This window comes from Notechis scutatus, chromosome 1 (assembly GCF_049901735.1).
Source record: "Notechis scutatus isolate UNSWTSFEM ecotype Mainland chromosome 1, rNotScu1.2, whole genome shotgun sequence".
Classification (NCBI taxonomy): domain Eukaryota; kingdom Metazoa; phylum Chordata; class Lepidosauria; order Squamata; family Elapidae; genus Notechis; species Notechis scutatus.
In genome coordinates this window covers 308,263,100-308,271,569 of record NC_142009.1, presented here as the reverse complement: position 1 = coordinate 308,271,569, position 8,470 = coordinate 308,263,100, and the positions used below count along the sequence as shown (strand labels likewise).

Here is an 8,470-nt window from a genome sequence, read left to right as displayed (position 1 = left end):
TAGCCTATTGCTTGGGGGGGGGGGGAGAGACAGGTCTTTCTTAACTTCCAGAAGGCTAAATGTGTATTCCATACACAAACACATCCAAATCTCAGGTGGAGAGCCATTTGAAAAGATCCAGGTAGCTACAAAGAAGTTGCAACTTCAAGTTCCCACTGAGATGACAATGTTTGAGGAACCTGGAGTGTGCCCATTTGTCTGAGTTTGTGGGGTAGGCAGATACCCTCAGGGAAAGTGAATCTGAAAATAACCTGACCCCATACCACATAGAACTTTAAAGGTGAAAAATCCAGGAGAGCCAGGATAGACATACAACCCTCCATTTGGAGTGCTCCAGAAGTCATCCCCAAGTGTGACAAATGAAGTCTTGATATTGTAACGCCCAAGTCTAAATTCTAACTGAAAAGGGTCTAGATAATCTGTTTCATTCAGGACTCTCTGAAGTTGTAAGCCCAGTACAACTTTCAACATCCTTCCCTGTGAAAATGAGAGACTGGTTGGGAACTATCCAAAGAATGGTTTCTTGAGGAACAGGCAAACCACTACCTCTTTCAGAGCAGGCAGGATCACACACTACTGCAAAGAGGCATTAACAATCACTTGGACCCAGATGCCACTGCCTGAGATCCAATCTGTGACAGACCCCCACATGTGAGTCCAGCTGTAATAAGATAGCTCAGGTCAACAGATGCCATGGTGACCATGGACTCCCAAGCCATTTCCAACTCCTATCCCAAAGAAGGCAAGTTGAAGTCTCACAGCAACATCAGTATGGGGAACTCCATTGCCAACTCAGCCATGGATTCAGGGAGCTTGGACAGGGCTATTGTTGTATCACAGGGAGTGAGGCAAACAGCATGCACAATTGATTCCCTTCAGCTCTCACAAAGGAAGTCTCTTGTTACTCTTCAAGGCCACTAGAGACTCCTAAATAACAAGTCTAACAGTCCCACCCAGAGTCACGTATGGTGGGAATTAAATATTAATATAGGAGCGTTATTCTCCTATCCCCATTCCTAAGAGGTCTGTAAAGGGGCATGCATAAGTGCACAATTGTGCCTACTGTCCCCGTCCTATTGTCCCCATTTATTCGTACCTATTTCCTGTAATCTTACTCATGTTTATATCTATACCTATTATCTTGTAAGTGATTGACAGATCAAATAAATAAATAATAAATAAATGTTATAATTGCTTTAGATGCGCTAGCTATATGGAAGGAGGGGGAGAGTAGAATACAGTTCCCTTTCTTGTCTGGCATAATTTGTTTTTGAGAAACTCATGTTGGCTCCCAGTAATAGCTTTGTTTCCAGGTGTTTGCAGATCCATTGCTTGATCATCTTTTCCAGGATCTGCCCAGGAACTGATGTCAGGCAAAGTGGTATGTAGTTTCCTGGATCCATTTCCCCCCCTTTTTTGAAGATTGGAACCATGTTATCTCTTTTCCAGTCCTCTGGTAGCTCCCCAGTGCTCCAGGATCTTTGAAAGATATGGGTCAGGGATTTTGAGATCATGTCTGCCAGCTCCTTCAGAATGTCAGAAGTATGTGAATACATTTTTGAGGAGGAAACAGGTAGCTTAGCATAGTACAGCGGTCGCCAACTGGTGGACCGTGGCCCACTGGTGAGCCGTGAGAAAATTTTGGTGGCCCACAGAGAAAATTTACCCCCAGAGCACCCCCACAAAGCAATTAATCCAGCTGCGCAGAAACACAAGGCTGCGCCACTCACATGGCCCGTGGGAACCCTCTCCGCCCACTCACTCCTTACCCGGCAAACTTGCCTGCTAAATTGCTATTTTTCAGACCATCAGCTGTTCTGCTGTGCCTGGAGATTTAGATTAGCTAGGAAGCAGGAAAGGGTTGGATTTCTTGCTTTCAAGCTAATCTTTAGATCTTCGGCCCTGCTTTTAAGCACAATTGAACCTCCCTTAGGACTGAAGTTTCTATTATTCAGTGCAGACTCACGGCAAGCAAATTTTATGTGACAGACTGAGCTAGCTGATGGCAGATAGATAGATATCTGAATAAATCTGTGATTCTGTGAGCAACTCAATCTGCCTGCCTGCTTTGCCTGATTTTGGATAAAAGTTGCTCTTTTTTATAAAAAATTCAATATTTATATAAATATTTATATTTACATACAAGCCATGCCCAGCCAGTCACATGACCACCAAGCCACACCCACAAATTAGACCATGCCCACAGAACAGGTTAGTGGTCCTTGGGATTTAAAATTATGAGTTTGGTGGTCCCTGAGGTCCCAAAGGTTGGCGACCCCTGGTATAGTACATCTGGCTGACACAAGTATTAATAACAAATACATGTAGTCCTCACTTAACAGCAATAATTGAGACCAAAATGTCCACTAAGTGACATTATTATAAAGGGTGTGTAAGCATAGGAAGCCATGTCATGTGATTACATAGCTTAGCAACAGAAATTCTGGCATGCCCACGTGTCATTGTTAAGTGGTTATGGGTTGTTAAGCAGTAACATCACATGGTCACTATTTGCAACCTCCTGCTGTCTTCCCCATTGACTTTGCTTGTTGGAAGCTGGCAAGGAAGGTTGGAAATAATGATCACTTTACCGTGGGAAGCTGCAATGTTGTTATTGAGAACTAGGTGCTGAGCACCCCATTCCAATCATGTGACTGTGGGGATGCTGTGATTAACATAAAAATGAGGACTAGTCATAACTAGTGTTCGTTGAGCACTGTTGGAAGTTTGAAAGGTCTCTGCATGAGTAGCTGTTAAACAAAAACCACCTATAGCTTAATCCAATGTATTTTTCTGGCTTTGCAACATTAAGATCTTTTGAATAGGATAGGATAGGATAGGATAGGATAGGATAGGATAGGATAGAATAGAATAGAATAGAATAGAATAGAATAGAATACTTTATTGGCCAAGTGTGATTGGACACACAAGGAATTTGCCCTGGTGTAAATACCCTCAGTATACATAAAGAAAAGATACATTTGTTAAGAATCAAGAATCATAACGTACAACACTTAATGATAGTCACAGGGTACAATCAACAATCAAATCATACTAGGAAACAGTCAATATGAATCGTAAGGATACAAGCAACAAAGTTATAGTCCTACAATCACAAGTGGGAGAGGATGGGTGATTAGGAGTAATGAGAAGATTAACAGAAATAATAGTGTGCACTTTGTAAATAGTTGAACAGTATTGAGGGAATTATTTATTTAGCAGAGTGATGGCTTTCGGGGAAAAACTGTTCTTGTGTCTAGTTGTTCTGGTGTGCAGTGCTCTATAGTGTCGTTTTGAGGGAAGGAGTTGAAACAGTTTATGTCCAGGATGCGAGGGGTCTGTAAATATTTTCACAGCCCTCTTTTTGACTTAACTTTGTGGTACAAAGTTAACATAGACATTATGTGGTAGTTTATACATGAACATAGACATGTTTGTACATGAATACTAAAAATAATCATATATGCATATATATACCCTGTTTCTCCAACAATACGGCCTCCCCCAATAGGAAGTCCCAGCATGTTTTATAGGCATGAAATGAAATTAAGCCCCTCCCCCCAAATTAAGGCCTATATTAAAACATGCGAAATGGGGGGGAAATGGCAGGGGGCTTGCTGTTAGGAAGTACTTTTGTTGCACACCCGGATATGGTGCTGCCTGCGTTGACCCTGATACAAAGTGCCCCACCAATGCCGAGGTCAACATCCAAGCCGTCTCCGCCCGCCCTAAGATGCAAGGGGGGGGGGGGAGGAAATTAAGTCACCCCCGAAAAGACGGCCTAGCCATTTTTTCGGGGCTCAAAAAAAAATAAGACCCGGCCTTATTATATGAGAAACACGGTATATATGTATATACAAATTCAGACTAAGCAGCAGCACATATGTAATCAGAAAGATTCAGTATTCCACATCAGTTCTTGGAAAAACATTTTACACCTTCAATATGCTTTCAAGTTATATTTGACTTTCCATTTCCCTCCACTTTAGTGCCTATTTTCCAAACTGCATTACATACTCATTTGAACTTTTGGCTTGTGAGAAGAAGCCAAGGAGAGCTTTTCATTCAGTGAAAGTGGCTCTCTTCCAATGAAATAAAAAGCACATTTTTCCCCTGACTTCAGTCTGCGCAAGATTTTGACCTTTATAAAAGCAAAGGTTCTTTGGAGCCTGGAGTTTAGATATTTAAAAAATCTTAACCCCCTAGACCCCTTTGTTAGAACTTGTGAAGCTGAGAAATAAAGAGTGGAACACTTCTGTTACCCATTAACTGATTGAAGTGTTATAAATGTCAATAGCCTGATATTTGCTGAAGCAAGTGCTACTTCTAGGACTTCAGGGCACAGGGGACTCTGACTTCTCATTCATGTGGATGCTTTTATCAAGCAATGTTGGCAGACCTGAAGCTTTGCTACTCTGGACAATTTCAGGTAACAACTCTTAAGGGCCATGATATTAGCATATGCTGTATATACTTTCTTGTTCTCCACCTGAAATCTTTTCCAAGAAGTGGCTCCAAGTACATTTTCATTGTGTACTGTATTATACAAAGTGCAGAAAAGTTCTCCTATCTGTTTGACGTTTAGATTTGTAAATATTTTATTGGTAAAGCCAAAATATTAAACATCTGTACCTATGGATTAATACCATTCTTCAAAGCCACTGTTTGCTGAAATACAGTTTCATGTGTGCACCACAACTGTGTTCAACAATATAGTACATTAAACCAGTAAACTGCGTAAGATCTTTTTTAAATTCAACACAATTTATCTTTATACCTTGGTTGATTTAGTCTTTGAAGGAAATACTGCCAGAAACAATTCAGACAGAATTCAATATATGGTAGGTTTTTTTTTTTATCATGTTTCTTGAATCTTGGTAAAGAGCACTCTGGTGTGTTCCCCCCCTTTATTCATTCTTAAGTAATTAAAAATGTTAGGATGGCTCCCTAGAGCATTCCTGGAGGTCACAAGTGTTCTTTCAGATTTACTTTTCTATGGAGCATAAAAAAGATGGCAAAGGCAATACAAGATTAAAATACAGAAGCAGCTGAATGGGAAACATCAACGTGTGACTGAGTGGAAAAACGGATATGAGAAAGCATAGTTCTTATCTCTTTAGATGTAAACTGAGTTATAGTTCTGTTCTTCATAGAAAAGTTTGTCTTCTATTCAAGAAAGGGGGAAACATTTTGTCCCTGCAGAAATGCTCAATGCAGGTAGCATTTCTCTCTGCCTTTCCATCTAGGATTTTAAATAATCTTAGTATGTTAATACAACCATCTACATTAGTATTCCACAATAACCCTGCAATGTAGAAAATGTCTACATTTGAAAATGTGCTAAATTATATTGTGCTTTTGCTTAATGGGTTGTTTGAATTCAGACTACTGAGAAGATCATGTTAACCACAGTTTGGTTAAGGTAAAATTAACTTACTTTGTTTTTGCATGATGTACAAACCTTGGCTATTGGCTCACTTATGATTAAACAAAAATTAGCCATAAAAATAAGGTAGACCTGCTTTTTGTGTATGTATATGTACTATCCTACCAATACTTTTCAATGTGTGTGCTGGACCTTTAGCCTTCCCCCGCCCACATGTGAACAATCTAATGATGAATAGCACAGGCTTTTTTATTAATAGCATTTCCAAATAAATAGACGATAATGCTGGAATATCTGGACCAGGAGCAGAGAAATCAACAGAATCATTAAACCAAGTCAGCAGCAGGTTACTACTCATCACATATCATGCAATAGTCATCATTATGGTATCACATATTAGAAATGAGTAATTATTTGTGATCTGTGCCTGTCACAAAAATAGATGCCATGATGGGTATCTTTACATTTAAATTAAGTTCATGCCAGTATTAAGCTTTCATTTCTTTAATCATGTTTTATTCAATAAATCACATATGGTTGAGTTTACACATCTCCCTAAGCCACAATCTTCAAATGAATACAGGTAATTCTCAACATGACCACAACTGAGTCCAAACTTTCTGTTGTTAAGGGAGACATTTGTTAAGTGAGCTTTGCCTTATTTTATGACCTTCCTTGACATAGTTGTTAAGTGAATCACTGCAGTTGTTAAGTTAATAACCTGGTTGTTAAGTGAATCTGGCTTCCCCATTGACTTTGCTTGCCAGAAGTTTGCAAAAGCAGATCATATGACCTTGGGACACAGCAATGGTCATAAGTATGAACCAATTGCCAAGCATCTGAGTTTTGGTCACATGATCATGGGATGCTGCAAAGGTTATAACTGAGAAACGGTCATAAGTCATTTTGTTCAGTGCCCTTGGAACTTTGAATGTTCACTAAATGAATTGTTGTAAGTTAAGGACTACCTGTATCTTTTGTCAAGGATGACTCAACAGCCATATTATTCTCCTTTTATTTCCTTCCTTCCTATATAGTTATGTTCCTGGGACTATCAACTAGAAAAGTCTGCGTTTGGATGTGTTTTCTTCAACTCTGTAAAGTGGTATGTACATTGATGACCCACAGATTTTCAAGGCAAGAAAGATAATTCTGCATTATTTCTTTTTAAAGAACCTAAAATCAAGTAAGTATTATATACAAACTAAAAACAACAACAAGAAGAAAAACAATCCATGCCTGTAGAATTTAGATTTAAAAAAATACAGTATGTTAAAGAAATGGGAAAGAAGGAGTAAGAAAAAAGAAGCAAACTTCCAGGTCTGTAGAGTGATTGAAAATCTCCCAAAATTAAGAGACAGAATGATAATGAAGCAATAGCTGGGTTTCTTTTGAGACTATTCAGTAATTAGGATTTTTGCTTTTACAATATTTTTTCAATGAAAGACATTTTAATGTCTTTCATAGTTTCTGATAAGCCATAATATGATTTTGATTTCACGACCCTAGTCATTTTAGTTGGAAAACAATGTTTTATGGTTTAACTGTACAAACTTGGATAAAATAAGCCACAATTTAACATAGTTTCACAGAATATTGCGGGGCTTGGAAAATGAAAGGAAAATTTCTAAAGAAATTGTACAGATTGAGATAAACTGAATTGAAATTATTTGTAAATGCAAATACTAAAATACCCCCCCCCCCCAAACCAACTAAAGTACTTGAAAGCATGTTATTATTACTGCTAAATTACTGGGTATATAAAAAAATAAAACTCTAAATTATTGACTAAGAAACTAAAATGCTGAAAAAATAATCTACTAATATATTAGTAGAATATTTAAAATGCAGCTAATATATTTAATACATTAGAATGTATTAAAATATTATTGAAATGTCAATGATTGTTTATTATCATAAGTCAATGTCAAATATTTAATTTTCATTCAGCATAAAATCCAGGATATTTTTTTAATATACTGTATTAGATTCTATGCAACCCCATAACATTTTATTCCACAGGCAAAATCTCAGTTCTATAACATTTTTGTTATAGAACTATAACTGATAACATTTTTGGATCTTTTTCTGCAAATAACTTATATGAAATTCATACAGAACATAAGATATTTTTAGTCTTAGGACAGTTATTAAGATTCTGCATGTACCCCTTAGAGTAGTCATGGGCCAATGTTTCTAACACACCATCCCCATATGGATGTTTTGTACATGTCATTGTTAATCATTGACAAGTCATTTTTAACAGAAAAGCAGGGTATAAATGACATCTTCTTATTCGTTTTCACATGTATGCTTTTCTGTTCAGGGATTGTAACCTACCTTGTGAACTTTGAGACCCGGAGGAAATATAATACAGGAATCTAATGGGATCGTGTTGGCACCTGAAAGCCTCATTGTGCTGGACAACCCACGTGAATAGGCCCAATGTCCCTTCCCTAAAAGCTTGCAGATGTTGAGGAGGGACAGCAGATGGAAGGAACAAAGAGATGGAGGGATTGTGAGGTAACAGCAAGGCAATGCTTATTAGTCTGAGTAAGCTGCTTTCCAACATGCCAGCTGTCCAACTGCAATCACTAATTGATCTTGGTTCTTCAATGTCATTAAGAAATCTAACTGTTTAACTTCACGGGAAATTAAAAAAAATCTTTGGATTTCGTTCCTGTAGAAGACATCCCAATATATTTTATGGAATGTTGCTTGATAATGAAATGGGTGGCATATAAATTGAATAAATAAAAACTCTTTAAAAAATTGAATCTCTGATGAATTGCATAATAGTGTGAATCTTCTTTCTTCACCTCATATGCTACCATTTCTGTTCTATGAATGAGCTTTGTCAGAGACACATCTAAAAATACTTCTAATAATTGGCTAATCAACTTCTTCCTGAACAACCACGTTGGAAACCTCTTCTTTCTTGCAATTTTATTTGCTCCATGTCAGAATTAATATCCTTCATCAATTGGTGCTGAGATCTATGCTGTAACTCTTCATTTGTTATCAGATCCACTAGTGATGATTTGGACATACAATTATACTAGTGCTGTTCTGTGGCTAAAACTA

General features: G+C 37.8%; 1 long non-coding RNA gene across 1 annotated transcript; it reads left to right on the top strand.

Annotated features, from left to right (window-relative positions):
- The first annotated feature begins 4,308 nt into the window (after nucleotides 1-4,308).
- On the top strand, nucleotides 4,309-8,163 carry LOC113420366 (uncharacterized). The gene is made up of 3 exons (XR_015746858.1): nucleotides 4,309-4,429; nucleotides 6,424-6,491; nucleotides 7,713-8,163. It is a non-coding gene; the product is annotated as an uncharacterized LOC113420366 (long non-coding RNA).
- The last annotated feature ends 307 nt before the right edge of the window (nucleotides 8,164-8,470 follow it).